This window comes from Streptopelia decaocto (assembly GCF_964273445.1).
Source record: "Streptopelia decaocto genome assembly, chromosome: 5".
Lineage (NCBI taxonomy): Eukaryota > Metazoa > Chordata > Aves > Columbiformes > Columbidae > Streptopelia > Streptopelia decaocto.
This window is the reverse complement of record NC_138659.1, coordinates 70,100,243-70,110,508: the sequence shown is the minus strand read 5'-3', so window position 1 is coordinate 70,110,508 and position 10,266 is coordinate 70,100,243.

The following is a 10,266-nucleotide window of genomic DNA, read 5'->3' as shown; positions in this document are numbered from 1 at the left end:
GGACGCACTCCTGTGAAAGGACCTGTCAAAAAACAGGTGTCCCCAGAAATGAATCACTGAGTGAATGATTGTAGCGATAATCATTTTGCAGTTACAACAAACCCAACGCAGCTCGTGGCTGCGTGACAGGATCTCCCTTCCTGGGAGATGTTTCTCGGCAGCGATGAGTGAAATGCCATGGGACACGGTGAATGGAGACAGAAAAGCAACTGAATCTCGCTGAAGAGATAAATCTTCTTCATGCCGATGCCACACAACAAGCAAGAAGCCCAGTCGATCAAAATTGCACGGTTATTGTTATAAATGGGTTTCTGCACCCAGCAAAGCTTCCTCTCCTGATGCTGCACGATGGACCCACCACCTCTCCTGCCATCTCTGGAGTATTTGTGCTCTGTTCTGGGGCAGCTCACCCTTTTGTGCCCAAGCATCTGTGCTTTACAACTCCCCAGAAATGTTTACCCAATTGGAAAATGCTTTCTCATAGCTCCTTATTTTCTCCAGGGTAGCATTCAGGTCCAAGACCACCAGAAATGGGTATGGGGTGGAAAACTCCAATTCCATCGCCTGCCTTTGTACCAGCTCCTCTCAAGGTGGCCCAAGTCTCTTGCTCTGCAGATTCCAAAGCATTTCACAGATTATTGAAGGGACAGATGGTCCCCAGTGAGCTCCTCAGTCCCACCAGCACTGTTGAGAGTTTTCGGTATCCACAATGGTGCACTGTGCTACTTTAATGTGTACCATGAGTTTTGAGGTGGTGGGAAAAAGATTTTAGGTGACATCAGCCACCATTATGAAATGTAACAGTTAAAACGCCCTTTCCCTGCTCTAACGGAGCAGTTACAGTCAATGGTTTTCAGACTGAAAAGTGGTATTTTTGCAGGTGGATCCGAGACGTGCACGAGTGGTTAATGCACCTGAGCGTGCGTGTCTGTGTGAGAGCACTCTAAGCCAGGTTTTCCTCCCACTGAGGTTAATGTGAAAACCTCTCCTGATTTCAGCCATGCAGAGCTGAAGCACACAGGTGGTATTTATCAGCGTATAAAGGAGAGATTGCACAAAGGTGTGTTCTGGATGCATCCGAAATTTCGTGTCGACTTGTGTCAGGAGCATCATCTTCCAGGGTGCGACATCAAGAACAATACAAATAAAAAAATCCAATGAAAACCAAAAAATAGTTCATATGTATTAACAGCCTGGGAGAGCAAAAACCAGCATGAAAACTCTTGAATTTGTATGGGTTTAAAACACTGGTAGCGACAGTGCGTATATAACCATTTAGTTTGATTTCCAGAAAGACAAGATTGTTCCTCCTGACCGGGTGTTGAGTAAGAAACGCACTTTGGGGATGCAGCCTGAAACAAGACAGTTGGTCAGAGCCGCTTCGTTGCTTAAAACAGATGATATTTGTTTATATAAAGGTCTAAGTGAAATTTTGCCTCTGCCAGCTGAGTCAAGTGCGACTCAACAGGTTCCCGATCTCTGGAGTAAGTGGAGCAAACGGTCCCTGTGACACAGACAAATGGGAAGCGCGGCGCAGAGTATCAAACTCATCAAATGGAGTGCAAAATGAAGAAAACACCACTAAAATAAATCTTCAGGCCACTTTCTCGGCAAAATGTCTCTGAAGTGAAAAGCTGGGACTATTTAGCATATGAGAACTCATGATGTCGCCATTAATATCAACGCTTGCACACCCAATAGAGATGTGCAGGCACAGGTATGAATATTTTGAAGGAATGTTTCAAAATCTTGCTACACAGGATGAAAGTTTCTAAAACATTTGCTAAGCTAAACCAGAGTGGTCTTATTTTCTCAAGTTCAGGACTAGACTATTTACATATTATAAATATCTATCTCGCTGCCTCCTGAATCCTTCTTAATAATAAGTACCTCCAAAAAAGACACTTCTCACGTAGCTAGAGAAAGGCATTTTGATTGCTTGTGGCTTTTTTGAACCTCTTTAGATCCTGCTTTATATTTGCTCTTCTTGTTCCAGGAACCAAGGTCTTTGTCAGGTTCGGCGCTGCCTTGTAGAAGGCCACAGAGAAAGCAGTTCCAATTGTTTTGTAAGCAGTTTAAAAGCCAATTTGAAGATTCAAAATTACTTGAATACTCCTAACAAATCAACGCATAGTATACGTAGGTTAAAATTAAAATAAATCTGCACTTCCTAGGAAAGCATGTATTAATGCGTATCCTAAAAAGAAGATACGAAAAAGAAAACAGCAGAAAGGAAGGAATATGAAAGATAACAGCTACACCCCCTCTTCCAGAACTTGACAGTCAGAAATTCATATAAATTATGAGAAAACTAATCACTGTAAGACAAGCTGAACCATTAAAACCACAGATAGGAAACAAAAGGTCATAATGAAACAGAAAAGTTTGAGATTATCAACAGTCTGCTCTCCCATCTCTATGTATTAATTACTTTTCTGGTAGTATAACAGAGGTTAGTAGTAGTAATAGGTAGTAAACAGGAGGTTTATCTGAGCTGTTTCAGCACACGAGGTTCACCAACATTCATCTGCAGCAAAGGGGCCTCCAGTGTGGTTGCAGCAGCTCTATTTGCATTGCTGACGCTCCCCAAACAAAAGCAGCAACGGATTTCTGTAAAAAAATACATACCTATCAATCCAAATTCAACAGAATTTATAACCGTACAATATTTCACGACTTATTAATTTAGGGATGATTTTTTCCCCAAAAAAACTTACCGCTCACTGCCAACAGATATTTTTTTTTTTAATGTGTTTAATGCAAGCACCTATAAAAGATGAGAAGACGCTGTGCTGGTCACGGGCGTGTGAAGGTCCTGTTTTATTGAAGGCAACAGAAAACAGAAATGCTGAGACATAAAGTCTCTCTTCAATGACAGACTTGGGAAGCCAGGTGAAACAACCCAGGGCATGAAGCTCATCCATAACCTCTGCCCAAAGCTGTCACGATGCCGAGAGACGCATAAGAGTATATTGGCAAAAATCGAATTTATCAACTAGGAACAAAGAAGCTCCGTGGAGGTCTGGTCGGGACAAGGAGAACAAGGTCTTGCTGGGACATGATCTCACCGCGTCGCTTCGTACCACCCGCACGTCAGAGACATGTCAGATCCGATCTCGGCAGCGAGATTTTTGTTTCCTCTGGAACGATGTTCCTAATTGTCAGCAAAGTCCGGTTCACTCTTTGTCATCTCCCCACACGCAGCGGGGGCTCGGAGGAACTCAACTGCGGTCAAGGTTTCGTCGAGACGGAGGTGAAAGGCGTTTGATTTCAGAGGAGATGAGCACATAAATGTGCTCCTGGAAGACCCAAGTGTGGTTCTCGGGGAGACCAGAGTCCAAGGAAGAACATCTTCTTTTCACTCAGCTGCTGGGTGTTACTAAGCTGTTCAATATGATCCAAAAATGCACCGTTAGAAAGCACTTTTCAGGATAAAGACTACATTTTCAGTTGTTTGCCCTTCAGCGACCACTGATCAAAACATTGATTCTTCTTCTGCCCTTGTGCATACGGCTTTAACAGAAAAACAGAGCAGTTTCCATTTATTTTACTTTCATACACATTTAAATAGGAATATGCAGATGTAGTCTGCTATAGCTGCACCACCAGCCCCCAAAATCCTCCATGCAGGACATGACTTAATGCCGGGGCAATCCTGCAGTCCCTGGCACCACCAGAAACATTTGCAAATATGACCCCGTTGTTCAGATATCCAGAAGATTTCTTTAAAAATATTACAACAGAGTAATCTATGACTGGGTGAGCCAGGACAAATGCTTAGGAAAGACAGAAAACCAATATCATCGATGAAGAATTTGGTTGGTGAAAGGGTGGAAAGATTGTTAGTTTTCAAAGCATATTTACATTCCAAATTAAAATAAACACAATTGCAGCCATTATACACTTTGAGATGGGATTTTTCTTTGCATCTGAAGGATTACAAAGTGCTCTTACATGCAGTAGGGATAAAAACACAGTTAGTACAGATGCTAAAAGAAAGCATATCAGTGAACTGCAAAGTGATTATGTTGTACCCTTGGGCAATAAGGCTGTCATAAAATTTCAAAACAAGATGCGAAAATCTAGGACAGTTCTGTTGTTGGGTCACAATATTTGCTTTGCAGCCACATTCTCTATTTTCTAGTTATAAATTAAATGGCGACATTTCTAGTATCAATTCATCCCCTGTCACTGAAAATATGCACAAAAGCCTGACTGGATTTGGAAGGAGAGCGGAGGTTGTAAGAGCAGAATGTGTTGGATACAGGTCAAATACAGTCATTGAATAAGTGAAGGGGGAGAACATGGGAACTCCTGGTTATTGCTCAAACCCAGACCTCTCCAACTAGTTACTTGTCAGAAACAAAATCTGGAGCTTTGTCTCTGTTATCCACCCGACCCCTCCCCAGAATAACAGAGGTATTGATTCATAAAGCAATTTTAGGCACAGGAGATGCACTAGAGGGACGCACCCCCAGAAGGGAATTTTAAACATCAAATGCTGAACCGTCTCCTGCAGAAGCCCATTCTGCTCTTCTCCTTACTCTGTTTTCCCTCTCCTTGTTGCAAAAAAATCCCACAAAAGAAAACAAAACCACTTGCAAGGGTCTTGATCACATTCCAATGGGGAATTCTGAAGCCACAACTAACTCCTCTGCAACAGGAAAGTGATTTTCACAGAATGTGTCACAGAATCCCAGAATGTCAGGGGTTGGAAGGGCCCTGGAAAGCTCATCCAGTGCAATCCCCCCATGGAGCAGGAACACCCAGATGAGGTTACACAGGAAGGTGTCCAGGCGGGTTGGAATGTCTGCAGAGAAGGAGACTCCACAACCCCCCTGGGCAGCCTGGGCCAGGCTCTGCCACCCTCACCAGGAACAAGTTTCTTCTCATATTTAAGTGGAACCTGCTGTGTTCCAGTTTGCACCCATTGCCCCTTGTCCTGTCACTGGTTGTCACCAGAAGAGCCTGGCTCCATCCTCCTGACACTCCCCCTTTCCATATTGATCCCCAGGAATGAGTCCCCCCTCAGCCTCCTCTTGTCCAGCTCCAGAGCCCCAGCTCCCTCAGCCTTTCCTCACACGGGAGATGCTCCACTCCCTGCAGCATCTTTGTTGCCCTTTGTTGTTGTTTCTACACAGCACATAACAGAACTGCCTGTATTTATGCAGCAGCAACAGCCTTTGAGGCTGATTCAATTTTTGCATGTTTAACAGAATAACTGCGACATAAAAATACCTGATTTACAAGCCGTACACATTACAAGAGTAGCGAGATGGCAACAGTAAACCCACACAGGCCAGTTTTTCTTAATAACTAAAATATCTGCCTAACGTGGTCATGAAGGAGCACGACGGGGTTGCAGCCAAGTGCCACGGCTGTGGCCAAGCAGCCAGTCAAGTGCAATCAAGTAGTTATATACAGCATTTTGAGGCCTTCCCCACTTCCAAAATACCTACTATGCACAGAGAACTTCCAAAGTCAGCAGAAACAGAGCTAATCCTGTAGTGGAGAGGGTAATTTCAAAAGGTAATTGATGTCTTTTTAACCTAGAACTGTCAAACTGTATTGAGAATAATAGAGCCTGACAAGTCTCAAGTTAAAAGAGAAATTGCAAGATTGATCCATTTCAGGTTCTGAATTTTAACGTTAATTTGTTGTTCAACTTTTAGCAGGATAGCATCAAACAAGTATTTCTCTGTAAATAAAGGAGCAAAGGAAAAATGATCTAATGCTCACAGCAAATCCCAAAATATTCAAAATCCAGATTTTTTACCCCCTAACTTTGTCAGAATGGTTGAGTCCCATTTCTCTTAACAGCTACAATGTGCCTGATAAGAGTAACGTGTTGGCAAGTGGAGGTCATCTAGAATGATAAAATCAAACCCATTTAAGTGAAAACGCTTTTAAATCCACCTTGTACGCCTGTTACCGCATTGCCGACTCCTCCGTGCTGCAGGGAGGCAGATGTAGAGCTCTGCGCTGAGAATTTAAGGGCTGATGTGACTAAAAGCCTTGATTCCCTTGAAAAGAGACGGAGAAGGCACAGAAAGCCATAGAAACTAGAGAGTGTATCAAGAGCAAAGAGTGGGAAGCGAAGACACAGAGAATGGAAGTGTCATTGTCACTTATGTCCCCAGTAATTCAGCTGCCCAGGGCAGGGGGATGTTCTCCCTCCTAGGGTGGTTCAGCTTGAGAAGGGAAGAAGGGGGAGATGCCCAAAGCTGGGAAGTTTTGGGGTGCATGGGATGAATTATGGAAAAGACTTGGATTTCAAAGGGCTGAAGGTTACAGGTCTACGTGTGCCAGTGGTCGGACTTCACTTTCTATGAATCCTTCCCATCTGTAAACTAGACAACGAAGATTAAAAAAAACAACAGGCTAAAGTGAGGTTTAAGGACCAGAATTTTGTGAGGCCCAGAATAGCGTGAAGATGGAGAAGGTTTAAGCAGTAAGACAGCCAACGTGCTCCCCAGAGAGCAATACTTCAATACACTTACCTTTTTTGTTTTTGCAATACAGAAGATACGCATACCTATGCCATTATAAAAATCTAAATACCACAGTTGGAGTTGTTTATTTTGATGGGCTAATTTAGATAAAGGAAAAAAAAAAAATACACAACAAAACCCCCAAAGCAACAGCTAGCATGTAATCTCATGTATCAACTCACACAAATAATGCAAGACTCAGTTGCCAATACCAATTTCAGGATAACTTTACAAGTTTGCTCCCATTTACCCAGGCACCTCTTAGATTTGAGACTGAGCAGCAAAGAGCTAAATGACAGCACTAATATTTAGCAGAATTTTATCTAGAAAATGCAGGTGGTAGTTTCTATAATACGAGTAACACCCAGACCTTGCTAGTGGTGTTTCCTAATGAAAACGTCTAATCCTTGAGCCTCCTCCTCCTCGTTTGGATGTAACAGTTGATATTCAGAACACAAGTATTTATAGTGGAGCTGTAATTTCAGTATTTCTAATGGTAAGCAAAAGAAACACCTCCATGGTTCATTCCTACTGCAGTCCTCATTTTAAGTATTGAGATTTTAAACACGGACCAACCAGTGACGGTGGGGACTTAGGGCAGGTAATCCCACAAAGTCCTCTTAAGAGCCTCTTCAAAGGTGGCGATTTTTCTCTCTCAAGCAAATTCAGAGAAATATAGCTGGATACCAATTTCTAGGAATGAACAAAAGGCAGTGAACATTATTTTCTCTGATAACGTGCATCGTACCTGTTATGGTTTGTTCAGCTTCTCTGGCCGTGTGCAAGAAGACTCTGCAAGCAGCTGAAAATTTAAATGAGAGCGAGCAATTATTTATTGGCTGACACACAGGATACAGAACTCCTTAGCTAAGCAAAGGTACAGCCACGCTCCCCAACACAGCAACCGGATCCTCAATGTTGCTGAGTTGTCACCCAACACCTGGGTGACACTGATGTCCTGAGTGACCAACACCTTGACCAAGGGCTCCATGATCCACTGACTCCCAACTCCCTTCCCTGTTGGTTTTATGGAATCATAGAATCATTTCAGTTGGGGGAGACCCTCAGGATCATCCAGTGAGTTGTCACAGGTCCCCTTTATGTGCAGTGGATCACAGAATCATAAAATCATTTTGGTTGGAAAAGACTCTCAAGATCATGGAGTCCAACCATTAACCCAACCCTGCCACTAAACCATGCCCCTAAGAACCTCATCTATGCATGATGCATTAATTATTTTATACATAGTTTCTGAACCATCATCACAACAATACAGCCAAATGCTGGAAAGACAACGACAAGGAGAAGTGATTAAGTGCTTTAGGATGGTGTACTCACGCCTTATCCAGCTCCTTATAAACAGCACTCTGAGAGAAATCCCGTGAAACAAATGAAATTTTAACCTAAAGCACCTTAAATTTTCAGCTTCCTCATCTGACAGACATTAGGAAATAGAGATAAATTTGCCAGCTGCTTTTTGCTGCCCACTCTTAATGAACAGCCTTTCCCTCCCACTCCTCCCTCGCCCACCCGTCCCCGTGCCCTGTGCGATGTGCGGGTACCACGGCACCTCGGGGTGCTGCCCAACGCTCGCTCGTTTCTCAGCAAACACGGGAGCGTGTGCTCTGCTTTGTTTCACCACTAGCTCCACTGTCACCTGAAGGTGCCTTCCTCTGCTCTTCATTTTAAGGCAGAAGAGAAATACAAGTGACGTTCATTTTATGGCTTGACTACAGGTAAACTATCTGGCAAAATAGGTAAGAGCTTGGCTTTCTTCTCTTTTCTTTTTCTTATAGTGAAAATAAAATGCAACATGTGTACTTATTTATCAGTACAGTGTAATACAAGTATCATTTGATACCATATATGCCTGCATACATCTTTGTCTGAATGACAAAAGCCCCCTCCATGAGGTGTGAGGTTGAACCTCTGCTCCCCACAACTACACCAAATATATCCCAGGAAAACAACCTCCTGAAGCCCCACATCCCCACTGGGATGGTCCCCAGGGCTTCTGGGCCATGCCCAAGCTGGGGGTGCTATTCCCAAAGCTGACGAAGGCTCCAGCACGGGGCCAAGCTGTGGGCTCAGACCTTTCTTTAGGCAAGATCATCCCATGGGGATGACGCATGGCACGGTACAGAATCACAGAATGGTTTGGATTGAAAGGACCTTCAAAGCCCATCCAGTGCCCCCCCTGCCATGAGCAGGGACACCTTCACCAGCTCAGGTTGCTCAGAGCCCCGCCCAGCCTGGCCTGGGATGTCTCCAGGGATGGTTCATCCACCACCTCTCTGGCCAACCTGGGCCAGGCTCTCACCACCCTCAGGGCCAACAATTCCTTCTTCATGTCCAGCCTGAGTCTCCCTCCTTTAGTTTAAACCCTTCACCCCTTGTCCTATGGCAAGAGGCCCATGTAAGGCACAGCAGCCAGCAAAAGCAGAGCTTGGCACAGACAACTTATCCCTCAGAAACCCAAACGTCCCCAAACTCCTGCCAAAAGCATAACGGGTGGGTGAGACCGTGGCCAAACTGCACACCCTTGTTTTTACGAAATACACCTTTAAAAAAAAAAAGAATCCCTCATTAAATAACAGAAATCAAGAAAGAGGGAGAAGGAGAGGGGAAAAAAAGAACATCTTAAATGCAAACATCAGTATTTAAGAAAAAAAAAATAAAGGAATCCAAGCGTTTGCTCCCACACGGGGTTTCGTGGTCACTGGTCACTTCCAATTAGCTCGTAGCACCAGCTAACGTTTGCTGTCAGCCAGGAACACGGAGCGCTGGAGAAAATCAGTTCCACGCAGAGACTTTGGGCTTTTTTACGGTACTACGATGGCCTGCAGGAGAGGAAAGCATCCCTGCTGAACTCGGGTAACTCCGCGTTAGGTAACACTGCTGGAGCTCGACACAGCTCCAGTCCCAGCCAAAACCAGCCCTCCCTGCCCGTGGTGTCCAGGTCAAGGTCCCGCACCCTGGGAGGAATAACGCAGAGCTGGCACTTGTCCTGCTGCTGCTCTGGAACAGCCTCGTAGGCACCAAGAATACAGGAGAGAAAAATGAAGAACCAACCACAGATACATGTGCCAAGGGACAGGGATCGGTGTGGAAGTCGGTGCTGCTCTTGTCAGCAAAGTACCAAGAGAAAAACACCCCAGCCTGACTGAAAACCAGGGGAAAGCAGCTCAGGAGGTGAAGAAACAAGGAAGATAAACCACTTGGAGTAATAATGATATGGTGAAATATAATGAAATGCATGGGCTGAGAGCACAGTCACGGCCATGGTCTGTCCCACGGACCTCAGCCTCCACGCTTTAGGAAAGCGACCGCACGCCCTTCAGCAGCGGTTTGGCATCTGTGCCAAGAAAAATAAGAACGCAATACAGAAATGATTTCTGCAAGTGCTCTGGGCACAAAATCAGCACCAGCCCTGCAGTTTTGTTATCCTGCGGATGCTCAGCAGGCACCTTTACATTGATTAGATATTGGGGAAAGGATGTGGTTTTGCCTGCGGAGGTGCCTGTGAAGGGGTGACTTCAGTGGAGCTGGCAGCGTTCAGCTGTAACTTCAGAGAGGATTTAGCCCTCCGTGTCTCATTTTTGCTTTTAAAGACTAGAAGTGCAACCGCCGCATGAGCAATATCGTATTCGCCATCAAACAGAAGAGAACTTCACCTTTTCCAGGTCTTTAAGCAACCTGGCCTAATGTAAGACACGATTTCTGCTGCAGACCTTACGCAAACACCACAGGAAACTTCACACGGGACAGAGGAAAT